This window comes from Colobus angolensis, unplaced genomic scaffold, assembly GCF_000951035.1.
Source record: "Colobus angolensis palliatus isolate OR3802 unplaced genomic scaffold, Cang.pa_1.0 Scaffold155, whole genome shotgun sequence".
Classification (NCBI taxonomy): domain Eukaryota; kingdom Metazoa; phylum Chordata; class Mammalia; order Primates; family Cercopithecidae; genus Colobus; species Colobus angolensis.
The window spans coordinates 4,423,128-4,429,502 of NW_012114655.1; the positions used below are offsets into that span (position 1 = coordinate 4,423,128).

At 44.5% G+C, this 6,375-nt stretch overlaps 1 protein-coding gene across 1 annotated transcript in view; it reads left to right on the plus strand.

Annotated features, from left to right (window-relative positions):
- The window catches only part of CEP192 (centrosomal protein 192kDa), a 144,529-nt gene that overhangs the window by 358 nt on the left and 137,796 nt on the right, over positions 1-6,375 (plus strand). The window lies entirely within an intron of this gene.

Sequence of the window (6,375 nt, forward strand, 5' to 3'; positions counted from 1 at the left end):
TGCAGCCCTGCCCGCGCCTCCACGCCTGGCCCGGCCTCCGAGCCGAGCTCCGCCTGGTTGGGATTAATTGCACGCCTGTGTGTCGTTGGGCTTTGGCGGGGCGTGATGAGATAGACTGTGAGGGGATCACATCTTTCCTGGCACCCCTCTTGTCTGGGGACCCTCTCCGTGCTTCCCTCTGTCTTGCCAGGTGCCTGTGGACTGACCGGTGGTGGTTGTTTTCTGTGCATTGTGATGGGCGGTTCTGTTTCTTTTTTGTTTAAAATTCTGACCCAGGAAGTAACTTTGTGAACTTAATGCTTAATGCCCTTGTCTTCCGTGTACTCGCTTGCTTTGGTTTCTGCTGGATTGCGTTCATTTCTTCCTAATAGTTTACCTACGTTCCTTGCCTATGATTTCATTATCAACAGAACGTGAAATGAGACGAATGTTAATACACTCTACTTGTACTTTGCTGTTAATTTCAGAATTTGTTTAGTAAAACGTGAGGACCTCTTCAAGGCAGTCGTTTGGAGAACAGCTGTTCATATGACCATAGTCCCATTTGCTGTTAGTGTTTTGAGGTCATTCGACTGGCGTTTTTACTGCTCCAAAATCAACTTTTTCTCCAAATTTCAGCTTTCTGGGCAAAAACGGTAAGCCTTGAACAATAATACCAAATGCCTACCTAGTTTTAAAGTGTATCTTAAAGTGCCAAGAGTAAATGATGAGTTTTGGGGAAGTTTGGCTCGGCTTTCGGTTCCATGGCATGTGCTTTTAAATTGCTGACTATAGTCAGTAATCTTTTATGTACCTAGGAATGTAATTAGTGAACCCAGATGTGAAATTTGAGGTCACTACTTTAAGGAAATAGCAAGAGAAATTGCAAATATAGCTACTCAGTTCAAATATAGTAGAAGAAGAGATAACATACTGTCTTCACTTGAGATGATGGAGGAGGGGTGGGTAATGCAATAATGTGAGAAATTAAAGGAAATTTCCTTCAGGAATGTGTTATGTCCTTGAATGGTTTACAAGTGTAATCTTTTCTGGAGAAGAAACTAGGTATTAGGTTACCTCTTGAGGAATCTTCCCGTGGGTGTTGTTACCTTTGCACCCTTAGCAAAGGTCTGTTGAAGCACTTATCCCGATCGTAGTTGATAGGGATTGTCAGCTCCCTGAGGAGAGCTGCCTTACTTATTTTTGCATTCTTGGGGCCAAGTAGAGTGTTCTTCGTGGTTTGTGTTTCATAATGATTGCTGCGTGAATGATCTTTGCATAATTTCTGAGTTTTCTTTGGATTAGGCCTCTTCTAAATAAGAACAACTGTTGAAGTGTTTTGTATACATTTTAATAGTTTACATGTCTGTATATGAATGAATAACTTAGTAATTACAAGGCGAGACTTGGGGAGGCTAGTTGGGAGACTTGTGTGATAGTTCAGAATAAAAAGTGATGGGCAACCGGCATTAGGAATATGGAAGTGGGGCTCAGCTCCAGAGGTGTATTTGACGTTAGAAGCGTTAGAATTTGGTGAGAGAGCAGGAGGGATCAGAATGGTCCTAGGTGTCCGTCTTGTATTGCCAGTTAATAGGGATGGATTTGGGCGAAGACTAAAGATAACGGCAGGAATGAACGGAGGAAAGGTAACGAGTTTGATTTTGTATTTTGTATTGCATTGGGGGGTAAGGTAGATGTCAGAGAGCCATTTGGAAGTATGGTTGTTCCCTCAAGTTATCCATGGAATTGGTTCCAGGACCTGCTCCTGCCCCAGGATACTGAAAGCCTCTAGATGCTCAAGTTCCTTACATAGATTGGTGTAGTATTTGCATATAACTGATGCATATGCTCCTGTATATTTATTTAAGACAGAGTCTCACTTTGTTGCCCAGGCTGGATTGCAGTGGCTATTCACATGCGCGATCATAGCTCACTGCAGCCTCAAACTTTTGGTCTCAAGCTGTCCTTCCATGGTGGCCTCCTGAGTAGCTGGGACTTCAGACATGCACCACTGGGAGGTGGAATTAGTGCAGAGGAAAGAATACCCTGGGGCCAGACTTGCCTGGGTGGGAATCCTCTGGCCTCATTTGTGCTGTGTGGACTGGAAATGTCTCTTAATTGTCTCTTTCAGCCTCATTTCCCTCAATAATAGGAATGATGGCTACTTTACAAATTTGACGTGGGGATTAGAAAAATGTATGTGAAATAATTAGCACATTATTTGATAATAGACACTGAGTATCAGCAAACTAGAAGTTACAGATTTTTCCTTACAACTCATTTTTTCAATTCGTATTTCCACTTCTCTGTCAGGTATTGGGAATATATGGATGAACAAGATAGACATTTCCCCAAGAAGCTGCTCTTCTAAATATATAGGGGTTAAAGTTAAAGTTGAGGTTACCCACTGCCTGAGAATGCTGTCATTCATTAGTTTCACAGATACTTACTGAGTACCTGCTGAGTGCTAGGCATTGTTCTAAGTGTTAAGGGAATAGTGATGGACAGATAGGCAAGGCCCCTGCTCTTAGGGAGAAATTACTTCATTGGAAGAGGACAGACTTCACTGCAAGAATAAATAGTGATAAAACTGGATGGTCAGTCATGATTCCTCTGGAAGCCTGTGATAAAGGGAGCATGGATAGGTGTGGTGGAAGTTCAGGGAATAATGAAGAGGAAGGCTTTTTTAAAATGTGGGAGAAATAGCAGCATGCCCAGCATGGGAGGACTTGCACAGACAGAAGAGTCGATCACGTTAAGAAAGGGGGCGGTTGGTAGAGTAGTTGTCGGTGCAGTGAGGGGTTGGGATCGAGTGCAAAATGGAGAGACGGGCTTCAGACAGGGGCATTGGCACTTCATAAACTGTTGTGGGATAATTTAGGAATCAGACTGAGGGATTGAGGAGGATGAATGTGATTGACTGTAGCGCTGTTTGACTTAATAAGAGATAAACTTCTCTTAGAAGGTAACATATAAATTGAGGTGAATGTCAGGAAGGAAGGAACTAGCTAGGCAAAGATCTGGGAAAAGAATATTCTAGACCCTGTGGTAGGAGTGGGCTTTGGGGGTATTACAAGAATAGAAAATCCAGTATGTGGTGAATGAGCCTGAGAAGGTGGGAGAGAGTGACAGGCCTCATAGAATTCTCAGAAGAGGCACAGCATTTGATTAATATTTAATGGTCTTTTTGCTCACTTCTTGGATAATTAATTATAGGGCGGCAAGAATAAAGACATGGAGGGGGTGAGGAGGCTTTTCAGTAGGGTAAGGTGGTAGTAATGGAGATAGGAAGATATAGACTATTTCAGGGTGTATTTGGAACATAGACAAGTTTTGCCCTCAGGAATGGACTACACCAGTACATGTGTTTTGTTTGACAGCAGTGTGTGTATTGAATTTAACTGGCTTTAGGCAAAGCCTGTAATTTCCAGCTGACCTCAGTCCTTACAATTCTGTTTTCTAACAATATTTGTTCCCAAAGACATTTGATTTGAGATCCCTAGTGTGTAAGAAGTAAATTGCATGATGCAAAGTCTGAGGTCAGAATCCTGGGTAACCCTAACATATGAGGAGCAAATAAAAGAAGAGGATGTCAGATGAGTTGTGAAAGTATGATTGTGGAGGGTTCTCCTAGGATGCTTGGCCATGAAGGGAAGGTGAGAAGGTGGTGGCAGGACATACAAATGAAAGATCAGGGCAGGTTGTTACCTGCCTCCTCCGTCTTAACGTGGGAGAATTTTTAAAATGTTTATGGAAATCAAGAAGAGAGAATTGTTGGAAATATCAAAGAGAAGAAAATGCTGGGGCATGATCTGAGAGGAGAGTGCTTATATGATGATGATGAATTTGCTGTGTACTGACATAATTTGAAAATTTTTATTCACTCAAGTTTATTGAGGGTCTCGTGTCAGAACTGTTCTAGCTGGGAATGCAGTGGCAAACCAAATGGGCGAAGTCCCTGCCCTCATAGAGCTTACATTCTAATGTGGAGAGAAAAAGAGATAACAAGTGAGTTACATAGCATGCCAGGTGGTGGTCAGTACTATAGAACGGAGAAAGCAGGGAAAGGAGGTTAGGAAGTGCCCTGTTCAAATCTGTAGGTTGATGAGGCAAGGCCTGACAGTTAAGTGAACATTTGCATAAAGATCTGAAAGAAGTGAAGATACAAGATGTGTGAATAGCTGGAGCATCAGGAGCTGGACAGAAGTCAGAGCTAGGGTGGAGGTCCTGGAGCAGAGCTGGCTTAGCGAGTTTCAGAACAGCAGAGAGGTTAGGATGGCTGGAATGGAGTGAGCAAGGGAGAAGGGTAGAGGAGAGGAGGTCACAGATTATGTGGGCCCTGGTTGGCCATCTTAAAGACTGCCTTTTACTCTGAATAAGATGGGGAACCAGTGGAGGGAGGGTTTGAGCTAAGGAGTGAGGACATTTCACTAATGTTGTAGAGTGACTTTCGTGTGTGGAGAATAGACTAGGGGAGGCAGAGAGGAAGCCTGGAGACAAAAGGCTATTGCAGTGAGTGTCCGGGCAGGAAGTGGTGGTGGCCTGACCAAGGTGATAGCAGGGTGAGGGGTAGGGTGGGGGGGATGCAGCAAGGTCCTGGGCATGGTGTTAATGTATAGCTCTAGAGATTTGCAAAGGGATTGCACATGACGAGGTGTGAGGGATCTCAGATGACTGCGGTTTTTGGCCTAAGCAGCTCGGTGTTGGAGTTGTCATTTCGCTGGTGGGGAAGGCTGAAGGGCAGGCACTTCTTGAGGGGATGGGAATGAATTGGAATCAAGATTCAAATGTAGGTGCTTGTTAGACATTTAAGTGGAAGTGTTATGCAGGTGGTTGAATATCTGAGGTTCGGGGAAAGGCCCAAGATGGAGGTGTACATTTCACATGATATTTGAAGCTTTGAAATTGAAGGCAATTACCCAGAGAGGGTGAGTTGATGGAAGAAGTCGAAGATCAAGCCCTGGAGGCTTCTACTCTGTGGAGATCCAGGAGATAAGGAGGAACTGGCCAAGGAGAAGGAAAAGTAGCAGCTGGTGGAGTTGGAGGAGAACCAGACAGCTGTGTCTTAGAAACGAAGCCAAGAAAGTATTTCCCCAAGGGAGGAGTAATCACCTGAATGTTAGGTTACAGAAAAAGGACTGGAGGTAGATTATAGTATATGCTACAGCTTGGCAACAGGGAGATCAGGGCTGGTGCTGACAAGCATTTTTTTGGTGCTGTGGTGGAATGAAAGCCAGATTGGGGTGCATTCAGGAGAGGATGGGAGTGGAACTGGATGGCCAGTCATGATTCCTCTGGAAGCCTGTGATAAAGGGAGCATGGATAGGTGTGGTGGCAGTTCAGGGGATAATGAAGAGGAAGGCTTTTTTAAAAGATGGGAGAAATACCAGCATGCCCAGCGTGGGAGGACTTGCACAGACAGAAGACTCGATCACGTTAAGAAAGGGGGCCGGTTGGTAGAGTAGTTGTCAGTGCAGTGAGGGGTTGGGATGGAGTGCAAAGTGGAGAGGTGGGCTTCAGATAGGGGCATGGGCACTTCATAAACTGTTGTGGGATAATTTAGGAATCAGACTGAGGGATTGAGGAGGATTATTTAGGTGCACCAGCCCAGTCAGATTAACATCCAAAATGTCTGAGACCTGGACAAGTCTGAGCCCTTCAAAGAGTTAAGCTACCTTTTAAGCATTTCGTGGGGCGGCCGGGGGGGATCTGTACAGGTAATAGCATATTACAGAAGCAAGAAACAAGGACAGTTATTCAATTAATTGAGACATGTGTTACATCATTGCTTATTTTCCAAGGAAAAACATGTTTTACGGCTTGAGTTTATCTGTCTAGTGACGTTGCAGCTGCACAGCCAGAGAAACAGGGTCTTCACAATGCCTGGGAAAGGAGGAGAAATAAGGCTCACTAGCCACAGAAAAACAGGCAGATAATTTTTGAAGGGCTCCAGCTCTTTCTCTTTCTCAGGGGGAATTGGGTTTTCTTACATAGAACTGAGTTTCTGCTTACACATTCTTTAATTTGTTTTAATTCCTATTCCAAAACAAGTAAATTCTTCTTATTTTTGGTGGGGGATAGAGTCTCGCTCCATCGCCCAGGCTGGAGTACGGGGCCGCCATCTCGGCTCACTGCAACCTCCGCCTTGCAGATTCAGGTGATTCTCCTGCCTTAGCCTCCCAAGTAGCTGGGGTAACAGGTGCCCGCCATGACGCCCTGCTAGTTTTTGTATTTTTAGTAGAGACGAAGTTTCACCTCGTCTTTGGCCAGGCTGGTCTTGAACTCCTGACCTCAAGTGATTCGCCTGCCTCAGTCTCCCAAAATGCTGGGATTACAGACATGAGCCATCGCACCTGCCTCATACTCTCTTTAGTGGTCGTAAAACTTTTTCTTTTT